Source organism: Sitophilus oryzae, unplaced genomic scaffold (genome assembly GCF_002938485.1).
Source record: "Sitophilus oryzae breed Bouriz unplaced genomic scaffold, Soryzae_2.0 scaffold_213_pilon_pilon, whole genome shotgun sequence".
Classification (NCBI taxonomy): Eukaryota; Metazoa; Arthropoda; class Insecta; order Coleoptera; family Curculionidae; genus Sitophilus; species Sitophilus oryzae.
In genome coordinates this window covers 1,386,965-1,400,606 of record NW_022146767.1, presented here as the reverse complement: position 1 = coordinate 1,400,606, position 13,642 = coordinate 1,386,965, and the positions used below count along the sequence as shown (strand labels likewise).

The window sequence follows — 13,642 nt, the reverse complement described above, 5'->3', positions numbered from 1 at the left end:
TAGATACGAACATGGTTAAATTGGGACAAAGTTGCGCTTTGGGATGTAAAGTTAAAAAAAATTCAAGAATTGCCGAGTTTTTTGGAAATAACGGATTTTTGTGAAAATCAATTTTATTTTTTTCTGTCATTACTTTTTAAAGTATCAAAAAACTAATTGCACATTCTCATAGCCACTTTATTAGGGCTTATGATAGTATTTTTATATTTCCAAATTAGCTGATAATTTGTGAGATACAGAGGCCAACTTAATTTTTTAAAATAAGGACCTGCATTTTTTAGTTCAGATTTTGAAAGAACTCGGTCTCCTGAGTAAAATGATATGCCAAACAAACAAAACTAATTTGAAGTCCGGCTCCGTTTTTTTTTAATATTTAATCTATTCATCGTTACTATATTGATAAGCTTTCACACTTAACAATGACGTGGGGTAAAACATTGAATACGGAAAATCAAATGCAATCAAATAATAAAATATAAATAATATAATTATAATATAATATAAACAATCAGATCATTTCCCCGGAAGGTGGATTGGAAATGGTAGAGCAGAATAATGACCAGCGAGGTTCCTGGACCTGTCGCCAAGGGGTGGGGGGACATTACTTGATGTCATTTGTAAAAGCCAAATCAATACATCTCAACATTTACAATAAAAAGTACAAAATGTACCCGGAAGTATAAGAAGAAAGTTTAAAGAGCTATAAATAAAATTGAACGAAAAATGAATTTGTGCGATAGGGTGGTAACCCTTTCGAACATGTAGAGCATTAGAAACTAGTTTGTAGAAGTTAATTCATTTATAATAACTACGATAATATTATGCATATTATTTTATCGCACACTGAGATTTCAAATTTACAATAAAAAAGTTTAAAATAATATCTTTAAATTGCTGACCTGGATATTATTTATTTGAATCTTCCAATTGGCTCGATTTTCCTTATTCAATGTTAATTAGAGCTGATCAATATTGTTGCGATGTATATAATCATATTAAATAATTTAAAAAACCAAAGTCGGCAGACTTGAAATATTTTAAATAATAATTAAATAGTTTTGTTGTTTTTAAGGTACCCAAAACAAAAAAAAAGTATGAAGTGTGGCATATTCTCAGGAGACCGAGTTCTTTCAAAACCTGTAATAAAAAATGCAGGTCAGTATTTAAAAAAAAATCAGTTGGCCTCTGTCTCTCACAAATTATCAGCTAATTTGAAAATCTAAAAATACTATCAGATAGCCCTAATAAAGTGGCTATGAGAATGTGCAATTAGTTTTTCGATTTTCTAAAAAGTAACGAGAGGAAAAAACAAAATTGATTTTCAAAAAAATCCATTTTTTCCAAAAAACTCAATAATTTTTAAACTTTTTTGATGACATCTTGGTGAACATCGTGTATCTATTACAGTTATTGTAACTTGGAGAACATGTTCGTATCTATCATACAGTTACCGAGATACCAATGCTCGTACCTCGAATTTGTAGCACCCTGTGTAATAAAAAAATTAATAAAACATTTTCTGCAATAAGTTTGCCATTAAAAGAAAGTCTAAAGCGTCTAAACTGATAATTCAATTTATCTTTTCTTTGAATCGTATCTTTTTTCGATAAATCACCGAATTTCAGCGGTTCTAATGAATCGAATGATAGGGACCTATTGTGAGCGTAAATGGGGAGACGTTGAATAACATCTGCTGTCGATATATCCTGTCAGGACATCCAGTGACCGATCGTTCAACATTTAATCGGTCAAGCAAGCCATTTAACTGAATTGATCTATCTATTCAGTTTTATTAGGTTTTGTTTTGTTATACAGGGTGTCCGAGAAATAAGTACAGAAAATGTAAGGTGTGGTAGATCTCGATAAAATAATAGTTATTTTTTATACAAGACGATAATGCAATTTTATCGTCGTGTTTAAAACAATATTTTTTTCTATAGCGAGTTACGTTTTAAAAAATATTCAGAAATTATTATTTCAAGGAATTTATTACGGGTCGAAAAAATATTGTGCTGTTGGTTTCTATGTAATTTGAAAAATAAATAAATCTGTCTCTTTAGTTGTCAGTTTTCAGTCAATATTTTTTAATTCCCTTTCATGTCGATTGCTGATTGAATTGGAGCCAGAAATGGCTCAAAACGAAGTAAGTCAATTACCAACAGATATTCAGGCTGAGGCGACAAAAGCCATATCCAAACTACTTCCATTTAAATCCCGAATAACTTATGAAAAGGAATCCAAACATTTTCAAAAATGGAAGCAATTAAAAAACGAGCGAGAAGAAATAAAGTTTTTAACCTATCTTCGCTGTTAAAGTATCATTTAATCTACCCTTGCGGTTAAAGTACTATTTTATCTACTATTTTTGATAGATATAAGGCAATTTTAACAGTTGCTAAGGAAAAAACATATTTTTTATTTACTGATTTTCAAATAAGTCCAAAATAACCGAATTATTTTACTTCAAAGATAAAAAAAAGTTTTTTTGCTTAAATTTTGAAAACCACTGGATCGTTTCTGTTTTTTTTTCTTGTAAATTTAATCTACTATCTGTATTGTGATATTATCAAGAAAACTAAAAAATTTTCCAAATTTTCAAAAGTTTTTTTCGCGAAAAAAACCTTATGATCGTTTTCTGGGATCGAAATATACTACCCCTAAAAATAGTTGCACTTATTTAAGACTCACCCTGTATATCATATTTAAATTTTTATGATCGCAATTTAAAGTACAGTTAAATAAAGATACTTATTATCAAAAGTTTTTTTGATAGATTTGGGCATTTCAAATAGTTTATTTTTCTTTAATATAAATGATTTTTGGTTTAGGTTTTTCATTTAAATGTTTTTTGGGTTAGTCAACTTTGTTTACATGTAAAAACTAAGAAGCTGGTATCTGGGAAAAAATTACACACGCCATTTTATACGTAAAAAAAGTCAACTGTCAACATTGACAAGAAATAAACATGTTGAAACTAGATAATTATTTGACTGAAATGATAACTTTAATTAAAAATAGTTGCATTTATTTAAGACTTACCCTATATATCATATTTAAATTTTTATGATTGCAATTTAAAGGAAAGTTAAATAAAGAGACTTATTCATTGCACTTATTTCTGGAACACCCTGTATAGAAAAAACCGAAATACAAATAAAACTTCTACACCCTGCATCTCCAAAACGAAGCATTTTAGGATATGATCTTATACGAACTTTTTTACTCATTTTTATCTGCAAAATATATTATCGAAGTTTACCCATTACAATTTGGACCGCCCTGTATATTAAAAGTTGATTGACTTCCGTGTATGCCCGTACTTGAAGTTCACTAACCCTAAAACATAAGAAAAAAATGTATAAGTGCATTCCACCGAAACAATATCATTTTGAGAATAGTTAATAAAATCTCATCAAACTACTAAACGTTCGAGAAATTTATAGCACTCTAATGGGCGACCTCTTCAGAAACTAGAGACGCTGTCGTATATCTGTCCGTGGCACTTGTGCTTCTAAAACCACCTTGCACACGAAGTGGTCTGTTTTATACACGAGAATTACCTCTTCTGTCCTATGTATAATAGCAGTAGTTATCTTTGATAATGATAATCAGAAATGTTATACAAAAAATGGATACAAGAGGTATGGTAAGAGGCAGTAGCATTAAAAGGTTCATGAATTTTAGAGAAGACAACTTGAAACGAATTTGTGTTCTTTTTTTATTAAGAATATTGTATAATTGAAATATATAATCACACCGTGTTTAACAAAATTAGATCAAAGAAATTAAAAAAAATGTGTAAAAAAATTTTCATTAATTAATTCTGCCTAAAATTGTCGTATTTACTGCATTTTCCCTTGATATTTAAATTTATAATAAGCTTTTCTTTCGAATGCACTTTAAAAATATACCCTTAGGTTAATTCGAGTTGATTTGGTTAATTAGGTTAATTCGAGTTGATTTTTAATTGACAATCAAATTATATGTTTTCATTAAAAATTTCTATTGTGCTGTACTGTTCGGGTCGCTCTCAGGTGTCAATATATATACAGGGTTGTTCACCACATACGACACGGAGTATTGTGGCTAAACGATGATATGTTTACAAATTGATATACAAACGATGATATGTTTACAAATTGTAAGTTTGGGGTTCGTTGAAGGACTATAAGAGCTACAATTTTTAAAAATATTTTTACAAGATACAGAGTGTCCCAAATAAATAAAAAATATCAAAGTTGTATTTTTTTAAATGGAACACCCAGTATATTATTACATTTTTAGTTTCTACGATTAAAATAAAGGTAAATTTGATTAGGGTTTATTATACTTAAACCTTACCGTTTTTGAAATATTTTCAATTTTGTGAAATTGCAGTAAAAATTTTAAAGCTTCATTTCTCCAAGGGTATCAATGTTTTTAATACTAAATATTTAATGAAGTTTATTTATTGATCAGTTATTGTGTTGCAATAATAAAAATAATACTACCTTATACAGAGTGTCTAAAAATTTATTTTAAATAATTATTAGCTTCAAACGGCAATAACTTTCCTTAATTTAAATGGAATGCCCTGTATATTTTAGGAGAATCAGATGCACAATTAAATTGTCTATCAAATTGTATTATACCATTTTTTACCTATCCCTTCAAGTTTTCGTAGAAAATTCATTTTCTTTTAATTTAGACTTCATTTATCAATATATCCATGGAATATTGACATTTTAGATTGTTTTTAAAGCAACAAATGTACAAAATGTACAGACTAGTAATATTATCGTTTTTAGCAAAACGATAATATTACTAGCCCATTTGTATGCAAAAAGAAAACTATTTAAATCTTTATAAAAGAGTATACCATTAATTAAATATAACACCATTATTTCCGCCCATATACTAATTAATTACATACTTAATTGTGTTCGTTAATAAATTATTATAAATAAATGTCGATTTGAGTCAGAAATCAATATAATAATAAGTTATAAAAATGAATGTCCCTGTTGTTACAAATAAGCATTTGTCAAAAAATGATTTCATTTTTAAGGTGTTACTTTTTACCACACTGTCTAATACACATAAAGAATTCAGTTTTTTAGTTTTTGGAGCAATTATTATTAATCAACGCAAACAGCCAATTAATGTAGTTTGAATACTGGAATCATATTAATTGGTCCTCTTTAACAAATATTTAAACAGTTTTTTTTCTATTTTTTAATGAAATAAACAAACTATATCGACAATATTAGTATCTGTACTCTTGAAAAATTTGGTACATCTTTAAAAATAATCTAAAATGTCAGTATTCCATGGGTATATTGATAAATGAATTTAAAATTACATGAAAATGCATTTTCTACGGAAACTTGAAGCTATAGGTAAAAAATGGTATAATACAATTTGATAGACAATTAAATTGTGCATCCGATTCTCATAAAATATACAGGATGTTCCATTTAAATTTAACAAGTTATTGCCGTTTAAAGCTAGTAATTATGTAAAATAAAATTTTAGACACTCTGTATAAGGTAGTATAATTTTTATTATTGCAACACAATAACTGATCAATAAATAAACTTCAGTAAATATTTAGTATTAAAAACTTTGATACCCTTGGAGAAATGAAGCCTTAAAATTTTGACTGCAATTTTACAAAATTGAAAATATTTCAAAAACGGTAAGGTTTAAGTGTAATAAACCTTTATCAAATTTACCTTCATTTTAATCGTAGAAACTAAAAATGTAATAATATACAGGGTATTCCATTTAAAAAAATACAACTTTGATATTTTTTATTTATTTGGGACACTCTGTATCTTGTAAAAATATTTTTAAACTGTAGCTCTAATAGTCCTTCAACGAACCCAAAACTTACAATTTGTAAAAATCTAATCGTTTAGCTACAATACTCCGTGTCGTATGTGGTGAACAACCCTGTATACTAATATATAAAATCCTTAAGTGACTGACATACTGATTAATCACGATCCTGCTCAAACCACTCAACGTAAGAAGCTCAATTTTGGCATACAAGTTGATTCTAGGGCGTTGAGGTTCGATAAGAAGGGATTTTTCGAAATTCCAGTTCCAAGAGGATGAAACTACCCCTCAAATATTACAATATTTTTTATTTAAAAAACGGTCTAGTTTCCGAAAAAAACGCTTAAACACGTATATTTTATTTTGTTTTTTTACATATTTTAAGATTTTTTAAAAATGTATACAGGGTATTTCGAAAAATCTGGTCATAGATTAATCACGATCCTGCTTAAAGCGCCTGACGTAAAAAGCTGATTTTTGGAAAACGGATTGACTTTAGGGTGTAGATGTTCGATAAGAAGGGATTTTTCGAAACTCGAATTCTAGGGGGGGTGAAACCACCTCTCAAATATTACAATATTTTTTATTTAAAAACCGGTGAGTTTGTCGGAAATACTCTTAAACACGATATTTCATTTTGTTGTTTTACATATTTTAAGATTTTTTAAACATTTATACAGGGTGTTTCATTAAATATGACTATTGAGTAATCACGATTCAGCTTAAACTGCTTGACGTTTAAAGCTGATTTTTGGCAAAGGGATTGACTGTGGGGTGTAGAGGTTCGATAAGGAGGGGTTTCTCGAATTTCAAATTCCAAGAGGGTGAAAACGCCCCTCAAATATTACAATATTTGTTATTTAAAAAACGGTTGGTCTTTCGGGAAAACGCTTGGACATGCATAATTTATTTTGTTTTTTTACATATCTTGATTTTTTTTTAAATATCATACAGGGTGTTCCAAAAAGTTGGGTAATTGATTAACTACGATTCTGCTTAAACTGCTTGACGTAAAAAGCTGATTTTTGGCAAACGGATTTTTCGATAGTCAAATTTCAACGAGATGAAACTACCCCTCAAAAATTACCAAGTTATATAATAATATCGCCATATTGTTTTTTCTCATGCTGACATAATTGTGAGAAAATTTTATCCAGTTTGTATGTTAATGGAAATCCTTGCTCTGCTTTATCATCACCATTACAAATGATTAATTAGACGCGAACAAAGTCGCGGGTACACGCTAGTTATGTATATAAATACAAATGTTTAGGTATACGCTGAGAATTAATATTATTTCATCAGAAAACAGAACAAAAAATATTAATAACAATCTTGTTAAAGCTAGCATCATTAGAAATTCCTCTCTACATTATCCTTATGAAAATATAATGCATGTATTGAGACATAAATAGGTACGATGAAAACACTCATCAAAGTTACATAATACTGTAGGTACTTCCCCATTGTTAATTGTAAAGAAAGAATGCTTTTACTGTTGGTTTCTTACTCTGTAGCGACTTTTGTGTCTTTAATTTCTTTCATTCACGATGCGTTTTAGAAATTCAGCGATTCTACTTAAACGTGTAAATGCCTAAGTAATTTTGCTTATTTAGTATTATCTATATTTGTCTAATCTAATAGATCCATCTGCTGGTTATTCTAAACTACTATTTTTTAGATAAATGAATACTATCACGATATTTTTAGGTTACCAGATACACAGTGGCAGTGGTTTCCTTAAATTGAAATTAAATATATTTTATTTTCAAATCGAGAAATCCATTAAATTGAAATACTGATTTCAAAATTTTAGCTCTTTTAGATGAAATCCATGCCCATTGTTTACGCCTATATAATATAACTATAAAATCTACAAAAAAATGCGTTACAGTCTGTTCTTGGTTTTTCATCTCATTTTATTATAGTGAGGATGAAATTGATTACAAATCAACTTTAATTAAAGCATCTTTATGTTAATTCAGTAACGATCAATTCGAAGTTGACCAAAGAATAACTCAAGAACCACATCCGTAAAAAAAAGACTCCATCCGTAACCTGGAATGGAAATCCTCCAACTGTCTGATGCTCGAAGCAATTTCTCAGAACTAACGATTGAGAAAAAAGAAAGATTTTCCTCGATTTATACTGAAGATTTGTGAAAACTAATTTTATTTTTTCCTGTCGTTACTTTTTAGAAAATCAAAAAACTAATTGCACATTCTCATAGCCACTTTACTAGGACTATCTGATAGTATTTTTAGATTTTCAAATTAGCTGATAATTTGTGAGATACAGAGGCCAACTTAATTTTTTTAAATACGGACCTGCATTTTTTATTTCAGATTTTGAAAGAACTCAGTCTCCTCAGTACAATGATATGCCACACTTTATACTTTTTTTTTTGTTTTGGGTACCTTAACAGCAACAAAACTATTTAATTATTATTTAAAAAAATTTCAAGTCCGACTTTGTTTTTTAAATTATTTAATCTGATTATATTCATTGCGACAATATTGATCAGTGCTAATTAATATTGAATAAGGAAAATTGAGCCAATTGAAAGATTCAAATAAATAATATCCAGATCAGCAATTTAAAGATATTATTTTTAATTTTTCTTATTGTGAATTTGAAATTCTCAGTGTACGATCTAATAATTTGCATATTATTAATCGTAGTTATTATGAATAAATTAACTTGTTCGAAAGGGTTACCACCCTCCCTATTGCACAAATTTATTTTTCGTTCAATTTTATTTATAGCTTTTGAATAGATCTTCTGATACTTTCGAATGTATTTTGTACTCTTTATTGTAACTGCCCAGATGTGTTGATTTCACTTTTTTGTAAAATTTGGACCTGTCGAATTACATGACGTCATCAGACGGTCCAGGTACCTCGCCGGCCATTATACTGCTCTACCATTTCCAATCCATCTTCCGGGGAAATGATTTGATTGTTTATATTACATTTTATTTATATTATTTTTTATTATATTATTGCATTTGATTTTCCGTATTCAACCCACGTCACTGTTAAGTTTGAAAGTTTATCAATATTGTAACGATGAATATATTAAATATTAAAAAAAACAGAGCCGGACTTGAAATTAGTTTAAATAAATTGTGTCCAAATTTCCAAAACAAAAAAAAAATATTAAGTGTGGCATACCATTGTACTCAGGAGAGCGAGTTCTTTCAAAATCTAAAGTAAAAAATGCAGGTCCGTATTTAAAAAAATTAAGTTGTCCTCTGTATCTCACATATTATCAGCTGACTTGAAAATCTAAAAATACTATCAGATAGCCCAAATAAAGTGGCTATGAGAATGTGTAATTAGTTTTTTGATTTTCCAAAAAGTAACGACAGGAAAAAATAAAATTGATTTTCAAAAATATCTATTACGGTTACCGAGTTACCAATGCTCGTACTTCGATTTTGTAGCACCCTGTATAAGTAAGAACAATCTTCGGATTGTCGCGAGGTTTTTGACAGGACACTGTCTCCTCAATCAACACCTCAGTAGATTGAAGCTAAGAAACAATGGCGAATACACATTCTGTGGGGAAAATGGGTAAACACCAGAACATCTCATCACTGAGTGCGCCGAGACGACAAAAATTCGTGCTGTAACTTGAGAAAAACATTCAGAAATTTTCAAAATATTTAAAAACAATTTTATTGAATTTCGAGCTCGACAGGAAAGTCAGCAAAATAAGTTAAAGAAAAATGCATAATTTGAAAAAAATAATTACTGTCTTTTAGATATAGAACTTCCTTATATTCATAATCTGCAAGCCACTACAAGAGATGCACACATATGAATGCATATTGCACTTTCTGCAAATATTTATGCTTCTATTTTTTAATCGAAAACCAGTCCATTGATTATTATATTGGGGGATCTAAATAACGATATTTGCGGAGCCGCAATGATAATATGTGACTAGATGTCTGATGTTTGTATAATCTACTTGTAGATACTTAGAAAATAGTCAAAGTTTATTTTTCAAAATCAATAACGGCGATTGTAACACGCTGAAAGCCTGGTTTGAAGGATGTCATGGCATAATATTATTTATGAGGGATATAGTATGCCCCAGTTAATTTGTCGTATCTTGGGCGTCAGGTTTTTGATAATAACTCTAATACAGGGTCCGGCAATAGTGTGTCGGGCATCTGTAACGCCTAGGATGAAAAAATGGGAATTTTGTTTCAGTGCATATCTAAAGTATGTATTTCGGGAACATATTTTAGATTTTACAGGATGGCTCAAAAAAAGTGTGAGTGAATCGGGATGATTTTTTTTTAAATGAAGTACCCTGTATATTATTGCGTTTTTAGATTCCTTTCAGATCAATTTACGTCATCCTAAGATATGAGTAAATATTAAATATATTTCGATAGTTGGTTTGGTTTGGTTTTAGATATATTCTGATATATTAATAAATAAATAAAAAATATACAGGGTCGCTTTTATGTATGGAAACGGTTGATTATTAGGTAAAATATAGGAGGTACCTCAAAATGTTAAACACAAAAGTTATAGGGTTTATAAATATCTATTAGCGGGTAATAAATTTAAGTATCAGAGTCGGTCGGTCATAAAGTCGTGGCACATCAAAGTTTCATTTTTTTAAAGGGATCCCCCTGTATTTTATTGCATATTTCGGTTCTTCCTTCAATTCTAAGCAAAAATCGAAATACACACCTCATACCAACCGTTTCCGAATTATTGACTTTTGAAAATATCACTTAAACAATTTGATTTAATTAATTTCGATATGTTCAGTTTCATTTAACGATGCCATTTTGCCGAAACTTCGATACTTAATAATATTTGACATTAGTTTTCAAGTTTGTAGATGTATAAAATGAGAGTATAGTAAGTTTGGAAATTACAAAATTTTCGTTTAACATTTCAATTCTTCAATTTATGTACAGGGTGGTCGAAATTGGTCTGTTTTAAAAGAGAAAATGTATTTCCTTACTAGATAAAGCAAAACCGACATAGATGTCATGGGCTCGATTTCTGAGAAACGTTTAATGGCGTAAGCCGCCTGTTGATATTTTCACTGCCAACTGAGATATGGAGTCTTTTTGAATTTTTTACCATTTTGAAAATTGCCCATAACTTTTTTATTTTGCGGAACAATAAAATTCTGTAAAAACGTTATTAAGGCACTTTTTTAGGCACAATCCAGTGGCGTAGCCAGCTTATTTCTATGCTTGCTCTTTTTGTCAGAAATAATAAAAAATATAATTTTTTAAATGGAAATCGTAGTTGGTTATGAACTTAAAAAAATGCTGGCATTTTACCCTTTCCAATGATCTAAAGTTATGGACATCTATTTCTAAGAATGAGAGAAATATTAGGTTTTTGATCTTTATATTGAAGCGGGCCTTGATTTTGTGTTGAGCTATTTGCCTAATTATTTTTTATCACAATTTAATATTCTATATTATTTAATAAGATTTTTGAAAAGGTAAATTAACATTCTATATTAGTATTAGTAATTACAATTATAATCGATACAATAAACAAAGAATAAAACTAAAAAAAAATATTTCTTGAGTGACGAATATAGTTTTCTAAAAAAAATCATCAGACACAACTTTATGGCCGACCCTGTAGTAGCTAATAGGAATTTAAAAACTCATTACAACAGTATCACAGTTTCGGCAGATTGGTATCATTAAATCAAACCAAACACATCGAAATTAATTAAATTGAATTGTTTAAGTGACATTTTCAAAAGTCAATAACTCGGAAACGGTTGCTTTGATGTACATTGTGTATATTTCGATTTTTGCTTAGAATTGAAGGAAGAATTGAAATATGCAATAATATACAGGGGGTTCTATTTAAAAAAATGAAACTTTGATGTGCCACGACTTTATGAACAACCTTGTATACTTAAATATATTACTCGCTGATAGATATTTAAAAATCCTACAACTTTTGTATTTACCTTTCCTTAAAAAATATTACAAATAACTTAATGTATAAACTTAATATATTTCTTTTTGGAATATACCGTTCTTCGGACAAGATATATATATTTTTTGAAAATTGGTTCTTGGGGTTATGGTCCGTATATAAATTTGTTTATTTTTTTATTTCGTAGTGAAACACATTATCAATGAACCGTAAACTTTGATAATGTGTTTCACTACAAAATAAAAAAATAAACTTAATATATTAATAATTTAATTATAATAACTTAATATATTAATAACTTAATTATAATAAATAAAAACAAGAAACGAGAACTGTTCTGAAATCAAAACTATAATAGGTATTTACTTCAGATAGTCTATACTTACTTTGCTATAAATATCGTAATCTTAAAGCATACAGGGTGTTCAAGATTCTACGCCAAACTTTCTAAAATATAAAATTATTTTTGTTTTTAAATGGAACACCCTGCATATTATTTATTTATTTATTAGATGAAGATTTAAAAATGAACATTTTTTTATGAAGAGTATTTTAAAATTTTTAACGGTTTCTCAGATATTAGCGGTTTTATATTTCATACGGCATTTTCCACAGTAAATTTTTATCAAAGCCATCCAATATAATTTTTCTATCGTAATTTACCGTTGAAAGAGACATATGAAATAATATAGCGAGTATCTGCGAAACCGTTAAAAATTTTGAAATACTCTGAAATACAAAGACGAGGAACTCTGCCACTGCCTGTATACAGCTGAGATTAGAACAGCAATATTGGGACACCTGGTATAGTAGTCACCTAGCAAGTATTTAAAAAAAAATATTACCATCAAAAATCTTATCAAAATACTTCCGGTTCAGAACCAATAACCAAGTCTCAAACGAATTCAGAGCTCAAAAGCACAAAGAAAAAAACAAAATCGTAAAACAAAAGCGCATCTCAGTTTTCCTGCGATAAGAACTGTGGGAAAGTGAATTATCAACAGGAACAGCAGCACTTACGAGCGTGTATGTGTACGGGTGTCTGTCTTCCCATCACGGGAGGCTATGCCTCGTATTTTTGATGACAGTTGACGTTCGACGATATTAGCGATTGTTTCTATAAACAAATTCCGAGGTGTATGTACGGATGTCATAAGATTAGTTCGGTTTCGGTGTGTATTTGGTGGTAGTCGTTTTAAGTGATATCGGTGTTTATTGGAATTAAACATAAGGTAAATTATAATAAATTTTTTGTTTAAGTTAGAAGTTTATAATTTATCTTTTATAATTATCTTTTGTTAAGTTTATTTTTTTCTACAGTCACCATATCTTTCATCGAAAACTTAATTTAAAATTTCCCCAGTTTATAACTCCCAGACTCAATTTCTAGATAGACAGGGCGAGTCTTAAATAAGTGCAAATATTTTCAGGGCTGTTAGATCCCGATGAAAGAAACATATTTTCTCTTTACCGCTTTTCAAATAAGTCTAAAACAACATAGTTATTTGACTTGTTGGTTGTGCGATTGATGACTTTTTGCTTAAATTTTGAGAGCCACTGGATTTGTTCTGGGTTTTCTTTCTTGTAAATTTAATCTACTAGCTATGTTGCCAAAATATCAAGATACTATGTTTTTTAACTAAAAATTTAAAAAAATCTAATTTTCTTCTTCGAAAAATATGAAATTTTTATTTTTTGGGGGGTCGGAATAGACCACCCTTAAAAATACTTGCACTTATTTAAGACTTACCCTGTATAATATACCTAACGTGTAGTAAAGAAATCAATTATGAAATTTGCTTAGAATTAACTAATTATACCGGGTGCGTCTAAGTGGCTCACCCCCTATAACTTTTTTATTTTTTCAGATGACTGATAAA

At 29.1% G+C, this 13,642-nt stretch overlaps 1 protein-coding gene across 2 annotated transcripts in view; it reads left to right on the top strand.

Annotated features, from left to right (window-relative positions):
• LOC115884211 (histone-lysine N-methyltransferase PRDM16-like) overlaps positions 1 to 13,642 on the top strand; it is a 208,202-nt gene that overhangs the window by 65,635 nt on the left and 128,925 nt on the right. The window contains exon 1 of one of the 2 annotated variants that reach the window (XM_030902713.1): positions 12,774 to 12,994. The exons of the other annotated variant lie outside the window; for it this stretch is intronic. The gene's annotated coding sequence lies outside the window, so the exon portion shown is untranslated. Of the gene's footprint in view, positions 1 to 12,773; positions 12,995 to 13,642 lie in introns of those variants that run through there. 2 annotated transcript variants of the gene reach the window in all.